The sequence below is a fragment of the Leptodactylus fuscus genome, chromosome 1, assembly GCF_031893055.1.
Source record: "Leptodactylus fuscus isolate aLepFus1 chromosome 1, aLepFus1.hap2, whole genome shotgun sequence".
NCBI lineage: Eukaryota > Metazoa > Chordata > Amphibia > Anura > Leptodactylidae > Leptodactylus > Leptodactylus fuscus.
The window spans coordinates 369,093,516-369,103,591 of NC_134265.1; positions in this window are offsets into that span (position 1 = coordinate 369,093,516).

A 10,076-nucleotide genomic window follows, 5' to 3' on the forward strand; every position below is an offset into this window, starting at 1 on the left:
GCAGCTCTGGAGTATAATACAGGATAAGTAATGTAATGTATGTACACAGTGACTACACCAGCAGAATAGTGAGCGCAGCTCTGGAGTATAATACAGGATAAGTAATGTAATGTATGTACACAGTGACTGTACCAGCAGAATAGTGAGCGCAGCTCTGGAGTATAATATAGGATAAGTAATGTAATGTATGTACACAGTGACTGTACCAGCAGAATAGTGAGCGCAGCTCTGGAGTATAATACAGGATAAGTAATGTAATGTATGTACACAGTGACTGCACCAGCAGAATAGTGAGCGCAGCTCTGGAGTATAATACAGGATAAGTAATGTAATGTATGTACACAGTGACTGTACCAGCAGAATAGTGAGCGCAGCTCTGGAGTATAATACAGGATAAGTAATGTAATGTATGTACACAGTGACTGCACCAGCAGAATAGTGAGCGCAGCTCTGGAGTATAATACAGGATAAGTAATGTAATGTATGTACACAGTGACTGTACCAGCAGAATAGTGAGCGCCGCTCTGGAGTATAATACAGGATAAGTAATGTAATGTATGTACACAGTGACTGCACCAGCAGAATAGTGAGCGCAGCTCTGGGGTATAATACAGGATAAGTAATGTAATGTATGTACACAGTGACTGTACCAGCAGAATAGTGAGCGCAGCTCTGGAGTATAATACAGGATAAGTAATGTAATGTATGTACACAGTGACTGTACCAGCAGAATAGTGAGCGCAGCTCTGGAGTATAATACAGGATAAGTAATGTAATGTATGTACACAGTGACTGTACCAGCAGAATAGTGAGCGCAGCTCTGGAGTATAATACAGGATAAGTAATGTAATGTATGTACACAGTGACTGCACCAGCAGAATAGTGAGCGCAGCTCTGGAGTATAATGCAGGATAAGTAATGTAATGTATGTACACAGTGACTGTACCAGCAGAATAGTGAGCGCAGCTCTGAAGTATAATAGAGGATAAGTAATGTAATGTATGTACACAGTGACTGTACCAGCAGAATAGTGAGCGCAGCTGTGGAGTATAATACAGGATAAGTAATGTATGTACACAGTGACTGTACCAGCAGAATAGTGAGCGCAGCTCTGGAGTATAATGCAGGATAAGTAATGTAATGTATGTACACAGTGACTGTACCAGCAGAATAGTGAGCGCAGCTCTGGAGTATAATACAGGATAAGTAATGTAATGTATGTACACAGTGACTGCACCAGCAGAATAGTGAGCGCAGCTGTGGAGTATAATACAGGATAAGTAATGTATGTACACAGTGACTGTAACAGCAGAATAGTGAGCGCAGCTCTGGGGTATAATACAGGATAAGTAATGTAATGTATGTACACAGTGACTGTACCAGCAGAATAGTGAGCGCAGCTCTGGAGTATAATACAGGATAAGTAATGTAATGTATGTACACAGTGACTGTACCAGCAGAATAGTGAGCGCAGCTCTGAAGTATAATAGAGGATAAGTAATGTAATGTATGTACACAGTGACTGTACCAGCAGAATAGTGAGCGTAGCTCTGGAGTATAATACAGGATAAGTAATGTAATGTATGTACACAGTGACTGCACCAGCAGAATAGTGAGCACAGCTCTGGCGTATAATACAGGATAAGTAATGTAATGTATGTACACAGTGACTGTACCAGCAGAATAGTGAGCGCAGCTCTGAAGTATAATAGAGGATAAGTAATGTAATGTATGTACACAGTGACTGTACCAGCAGAATAGTGAGCGCAGCTCTGGAGTATAATACAGGATAAGTAATGTAATGTATGTACACAGTGACTACACCAGCAGAATAGTGAGCGCAGCTCTGGAGTATAATACAGGATAAGTAATGTAATGTATGTACACAGTGACTGTACCAGCAGAATAGTGAGCGCAGCTCTGGAGTATAATATAGGATAAGTAATGTAATGTATGTACACAGTGACTGTACCAGCAGAATAGTGAGCGCAGCTCTGGAGTATAATACAGGATAAGTAATGTAATGTATGTACACAGTGACTGCACCAGCAGAATAGTGAGCGCAGCTCTGGAGTATAATACAGGATAAGTAATGTAATGTATGTACACAGTGACTGCACCAGCAGAATAGTGAGCGCAGCTCTGGAGTATAATACAGGATAAGTAATGTAATGTATGTACACAGTGACTGCACCAGCAGAATAGTGAGCGCAGCTCTGGGGTATAATACAGGATAAGTAATGTAATGTATGTACACAGTGACTGTACCAGCAGAATAGTGAGCGCAGCTCTGGAGTATAATACAGGATAAGTAATGTAATGTATGTACACAGTGACTGCACCAGCAGAATAGTGAGCGCAGCTCTGGGGTATAATACAGGATAAGTAATGTAATGTATGTACACAGTGACTGTACCAGCAGAATAGTGAGCGCAGCTCTGGAGTATAATACAGGATAAGTAATGTAATGTATGTACACAGTGACTGTACCAGCAGAATAGTGAGCGCAGCTCTGGAGTATAATACAGGATAAGTAATGTAATGTATGTACACAGTGACTGCACCAGCAGAATAGTGAGCGCAGCTCTGGAGTATAATGCAGGATAAGTAATGTAATGTAATGTATGTACACAGTGACTGTACCAGCAGAATAGTGAGCGCAGCTCTGAAGTATAATAGAGGATAAGTAATGTAATGTATGTACACAGTGACTGTACCAGCAGAATAGTGAGCGCAGCTGTGGAGTATAATACAGGATAAGTAATGTAATGTATGTACACAGTGACTGCACCAGCAGAATAGTGAGCGCAGCTCTGGAGTATAATACAGGAAAAGTAATGTAATGTATGTACACAGTGACTGCACCAGCAGAATAGTGAGCGCAGCTGTGGAGTATAATACAGGATAAGTAATGTAATGTATGTACACAGTGACTATACCAGCAGAATAGTGAGCGCAGCTCTGGAGTATAATACAGGATAAGTAATGTAATGTATGTACACAGTGACTGCACCAGCAGAATAGTGAGCGCAGCTGTGGAGTATAATACAGGATAAGTAATGTAATGTATGTACACAGTGACTGTACCAGCAGAATAGTGAGCGCAGCTCTGGAGTATAATATAGGATAAGTAATGTAATGTATGTACACAGTGACTGCACCAGCAGAATAGTGAGCGCAGCTCTGGAGTATAATACAGGATAAGTAATGTAATGTATGTACACAGTGACTGTACCAGCAGAATAGTGAGCGCAGCTCTGGAGTATAATATAGGATAAGTAATGTAATGTATGTACACAGTGACTGTACCAGCAGAATAGTGAGCGCAGCTCTGGAGTATAATACAGGATAAGTAATGTAATGTATATACACAGTGACTGCACCAGCAGAATAGTGAGCGCAGCTCTGGAGTATAATACAGGATAAGTAATGTAATGTATGTACACAGTGACTGTACCAGCAGAATAGTGAGCGCAGCTCTGGAGTATAATACAGGATAAGTAATGTAATGTATGTACACAGTGACTGTACCAGCAGAATAGTGAGCGCAGCTCTGGAGTATAATACAGGATAAGTAATGTAATGTATGTACACAGTGACTGCACCAGCAGAATAGTGAGCGCAACTCTGGAGTATAATGCAGGATAAGTAATGTAATGTATGTACACAGTGACTGTACCAGCAGAATAGTGAGCGCAGCTCTGAAGTATAATAGAGGATAAGTAATGTAATGTATGTACACAGTGACTGTACCAGCAGAATAGTGAGCGCAGCTGTGGAGTATAATACAGGATAAGTAATGTATGTACACAGTGACTGTACCAGCAGAATAGTGAGCGCAGCTCTGGAGTATAATGCAGGATAAGTAATGTAATGTATGTACACAGTGACTGTACCAGCAGAATAGTGAGCGCAGCTCTGAAGTATAATAGAGGATAAGTAATGTAATGTATGTACACAGTGACTGTACCAGCAGAATAGTGAGCGTAGCTCTGGAGTATAATACAGGATAAGTAATGTAATGTATGTACACAGTGACTGCACCAGCAGAATAGTGAGCGCAGCTCTGGAGTATAATACAGGATAAGTAATGTAATGTATGTACACAGTGACTGCACCAGCAGAATAGTGAGCGCAGCTCTGGAGTATAATGCAGGATAAGTAATGTAATGTATGTACACAGTGACTGTACCAGCAGAATAGTGAGCGCAGCTGTGGAGTATAATACAGGATAAGTAATGTAATGTATGTACACAGTGACTGTACCAGCAGAATAGTGAGCGCAGCTCTGAAGTATAATAGAGGATAAGTAATGTAATGTATGTACACAGTGACTGTACCAGCAGAATAGTGAGCGTAGCTCTGGAGTATAATACAGGATAAGTAATGTAATGTATGTACACAGTGACTGCACCAGCAGAATAGTGAGCACAGCTCTGGAGTATAATACAGGATAAGTAATGTAATGTATGTACACAGTGACTGTACCAGCAGAATAGTGAGCGCAGCTCTGAAGTATAATAGAGGATAAGTAATGTAATGTATGTACACAGTGACTGTACCAGCAGAATAGTGAGCGCAGCTCTGGAGTATAATACAGGATAAGTAATGTAATGTATGTACACAGTGACTACACCAGCAGAATAGTGAGCGCAGCTCTGGAGTATAATACAGGATAAGTAATGTAATGTATGTACACAGTGACTGTACCAGCAGAATAGTGAGCGCAGCTCTGGAGTATAATATAGGATAAGTAATGTAATGTATGTACACAGTGACTGTACCAGCAGAATAGTGAGCGCAGCTCTGGAGTATAATACAGGATAAGTAATGTAATGTATGTACACAGTGACTGCACCAGCAGAATAGTGAGCGCAGCTCTGGAGTATAATACAGGATAAGTAATGTAATGTATGTACACAGTGACTATACCAGCAGAATAGTGAGCGCAGCTCTGGAGTATAATACAGGATAAGTAATGTAATGTATGTACACAGTGACTATACCAGCAGAATAGTGAGCGCAGCTCTGGAGTATAATGCAGGATAAGTAATGTAATGTAATGTATGTACACAGTGACTGTACCAGCAGAATAGTGAGCGCAGCTCTGAAGTATAATAGAGGATAAGTAATGTAATGTATGTACACAGTGACTGTACCAGCAGAATAGTGAGCGCAGCTGTGGAGTATAATACAGGATAAGTAATGTAATGTATGTACACAGTGACTGCACCAGCAGAATAGTGAGCGCAGCTCTGGAGTATAATACAGGAAAAGTAATGTAATGTATGTACACAGTGACTGCACCAGCAGAATAGTGAGCGCAGCTGTGGAGTATAATACAGGATAAGTAATGTAATGTATGTACACAGTGACTATACCAGCAGAATAGTGAGCGCAGCTCTGGAGTATAATACAGGATAAGTAATGTAATGTATGTACACAGTGACTGCACCAGCAGAATAGTGAGCGCAGCTGTGGAGTATAATACAGGATAAGTAATGTAATGTATGTACACAGTGACTGTACCAGCAGAATAGTGAGCGCAGCTCTGGAGTATAATATAGGATAAGTAATGTAATGTATGTACACAGTGACTGCACCAGCAGAATAGTGAGCGCAGCTCTGGAGTATAATACAGGATAAGTAATGTAATGTATGTACACAGTGACTGCACCAGCAGAATAGTGAGCGCAGCTCTGGAGTATAATATAGGATAAGTAATGTAATGTATGTACACAGTGACTGTACCAGCAGAATAGTGAGCGCAGCTCTGGAGTATAATACAGGATAAGTAATGTAATGTATAGTACACAGTGACTGCACCAGCAGAATAGTGAGCGCAGCTCTGGAGTATAATACAGGATAAGTAATGTAATGTATGTACACAGTGACTGTACCAGCAGAATAGTGAGCGCAGCTCTGGAGTATAATACAGGATAAGTAATGTAATGTATGTACACAGTGACTGTACCAGCAGAATAGTGAGCGCAGCTCTGGAGTATAATACAGGATAAGTAATGTAATGTATGTACACAGTGACTGCACCAGCAGAATAGTGAGCGCAACTCTGGAGTATAATGCAGGATAAGTAATGTAATGTATGTACACAGTGACTGTACCAGCAGAATAGTGAGCGCAGCTCTGAAGTATAATAGAGGATAAGTAATGTAATGTATGTACACAGTGACTGTACCAGCAGAATAGTGAGCGCAGCTGTGGAGTATAATACAGGATAAGTAATGTATGTACACAGTGACTGTACCAGCAGAATAGTGAGCGCAGCTCTGGAGTATAATACAGGATAAGTAATGTAATGTATGTACACAGTGACTGCACCAGCAGAATAGTGAGCGCAGCTCTGGAGTATAATACAGGATAAGTAATGTAATGTATGTACACAGTGACTGCACCAGCAGAATAGTGAGCGCAGCTCTGGAGTATAATGCAGGATAAGTAATGTAATGTATGTACACAGTGACTGTACCAGCAGAATAGTGAGCGCAGCTCTGGAGTATAATACAGGATAAGTAATGTAATGTATGTACACAGTGACTGCACCAGCAGAATAGTGAGCGCAGCTCTGGAGTATAATACAGGATAAGTAATGTAATGTATGTACACAGTGACTGTACCAGCAGAATAGTGAGCGCAGCTCTGGAGTATAATACAGGATAAGTAATGTAATGTATGTACACAGTGACTGTACCAGCAGAATAGTGAGCGCAGCTCTGGAGTATAATACAGGATAAGTAATGTAATGTATGTACACAGTGACTGTACCAGCAGAATAGTGAGCGCAGCTCTGGAGTATAATATAGGATAAGTAATGTAATGTATGTACACAGTGACTGTACCAGCAGAATAGTGAGCGCAGCTCTGGAGTATAATACAGGATAAGTAATGTAATGTATGTACACAGTGACTGCACCAGCAGAATAGTGAGCGCAGCTCTGGAGTATAATACAGGATAAGTAATGTAATGTATGTACACAGTGACTGTACCAGCAGAATAGTGAGCGCAGCTCTGGAGTATAATACAGGATAAGTAATGTAATGTATGTACACAGTGACTGCACCAGCAGAATAGTGAGCGCAGCTCTGGAGTATAATACAGGATAAGTAATGTAATGTATGTACACAGTGACTGCACCAGCAGAATAGTGAGCGCAGCTCTGGAGTATAATACAGGATAAGTAATGTAATGTATGTACACAGTGACTGTACCAGCAGAATAGTGAGCGCAGCTCTGGAGTATAATACAGGATAAGTAATGTAATGTATGTACACAGTGACTGTACCAGCAGAATAGTGAGCGCAGCTCTGGAGTATAATACAGGATAAGTAATGTAATGTATGTACACAGTGACTGTACCAGCAGAATAGTGAGCGCAGCTCTGGAGTATAATACAGGATAAGTAATGTAATGTATGTACACAGTGACTGTACCAGCAGAATAGTGAGCGCAGCTCTGAAGTATAATAGAGGATAAGTAATGTAATGTATGTACACAGTGACTGTACCAGCAGAATAGTGAGCGCAGCTGTGGAGTATAATACAGGATAAGTAATGTATGTACACAGTGACTGTACCAGCAGAATAGTGAGCGCAGCTCTGGAGTATAATGCAGGATAAGTAATGTAATGTATGTACACAGTGACTGCACCAGCAGAATAGTGAGCGCAGCTCTGGGGTATAATACAGGATAAGTAATGTAATGTATGTACACAGTGACTGTACCAGCAGAATAGTGAGCGCAGCTCTGGAGTATAATACAGGATAAGTAATGTAATGTATGTACACAGTGACTGTACCAGCAGAATAGTGAGCGCAGCTCTGAAGTATAATAGAGGATAAGTAATGTAATGTATGTACACAGTGACTGTACCAGCAGAATAGTGAGCGTAGCTCTGGAGTATAATACAGGATAAGTAATGTAATGTATGTACACAGTGACTGTACCAGCAGAATAGTGAGCGCAGCTCTGGAGTTTAATACAGGATAAGTAATGTAATGTATGTACACAGTGACTGCACCAGCAGAATAGTGAGCGTAGCTCTGGAGTATAATACAGGATAAGTAATGTAATGTATGTACACAGTGACTGTACCAGCAGAATAGTGAGCGCAGCTCTGGAGTTTAATACAGGGATAAGTAATGTATATACAACCAAAGGCAACCTATTGCTATTGTGGTGTAGACGTGGACTGGAGCTTCTGGGTAGTGAGGGCGCAGTCTGGGGGCCCTTCACATGGTGATTCATGAATTGTATTTCACGGCAAAAGTTGGAGTGGCTTTTTCGAGGGCGGTGACCCCATGTAATAATTTCATACCTCCTACATAAACTATATCATTTTCACCATTCTCATTGACGCCTTTTATGCTCACCGTAACTAGTGTTGTGATGTTATTGTGCGGTTTGTTATGGTTACGATGTTACCAAATGTAATTTATTAAAATTAGAAGTGCGTCGCCTCTCACGATTACACTGAATGTTAAATAGACTGGACAATTCTGTCATGGTTGCTTATGGCCAAAGCTGCTCTCTGCAGACCTGACTACGAAATAAAGTAGTTGTAAGGCCAGCTACTATAATCTGGTAAGATCGGACCAGAATGGAGACTGCTGTGGACCGATCTTAGATTACGCCTCCACCGGCAGAACCAACATTGATTGGCCGAATGCTGTACTCTGTATGGCATTCGGCCAATCAACGCTGGTCAATGCTTTTCTATGCCGAGATTTAGCAGTGCGTGCTGGCTGTGCGCTCAGCTCAACCACACCGGAGATGCAGCCGAGCTGAGCGCACAGCCAGCACTGCTACACCAGAGAACCGCTGAACCCTGCTTGCACACTCAGCTCAGCTGCATCAGAGATGCAGCATAGCTGAGTGTGCAGCAGGGTTCAGCGGTTCTTCGGCCAATCAACGTTGATTCTGACGTAGGAGGCGGAGTCTAATATTGGTCCACAGCAGTCTCCATTCTGGTCCGATATTAGACTCCACCTCCTCACAGACGAGCTTCCGGAAGAACCAGCGTTGATTGGCTGAATGCTGTACTCTGTATGGCATTCGGCCAATCAACACTGGTCAATACATTCCTATGGGAAAAAGTCAGCTCCTGCATATCACAAGCTGACAGGGATCCCGACCAGATAGAGCCCCAAAGAGCTGGGTGAGTGACATCCCCCCCTAAATAAAGGTAATCCCTAGCTAACCCTGCCTGTACATCTGTCCCTGTCTCACAGTCACAGTCCCAAATTAATTGAATGTTAAATCCACCATTCGTCTAAATTGGAGGTCACCTGATTTCGGCAGCCAATAACTTTTTCTGATTTTTTTTCGATGCCTTCATTGTCGTAGTTCCTGTCCCCCCCCAAAAAAAAGCGCCAGGGAAGGTGGGAGGGGATACAAATTTTTACTGCGTTTGCCTCGTGGTATTCAATCACAATCGAATACCTCGAATGGCCTGATATTCGATCAAATACCTATTCGATCAAACGGCGTTCGCTCATCTCTATTACTTACCTCTCTCTGAAGGCTTCAGGGCCTACTTGTGTGATGTCTCAGACGTCACATGACCGGGGCCTGCGTCCTTATGTGTCGTGACGCAGGCCCCTGGTCACATGACGTCCCTGACGTCATAGAAGATAGCCGACAGCGGGGAGCGCAGGGATAGGTAAGTAACAGTGTTTACAGAAGAGGGCGCTAGCTTCCCAGGCACACATCCAGGGGAGCAAGCCCGACTCCTACCACCACCAAGCATGGCTAAGCCACCTGAGCAAACCAGACACTCACCAACCAAACAGCAGCCAACCACCAAACCAAAAACTCCAACAGATGATAACCAAGGCCGAAATAAAGGCGACCACAGAGGCAAACAGAGAGCGGTACATTGAAGAATGGAGAAACGAAATAAATAACTCCAAGAAACTCACCGTGTACCAATCCCTACAAAGGGACTACACCATGGCCACCTACCTGGAGAGAATACGCCACCCCAAGCACAGACAGACCCTGAGCCGATACAGACTGAGCGCCCACAACCTAGAGATAGAGACGGGGCGATACAGGCAGA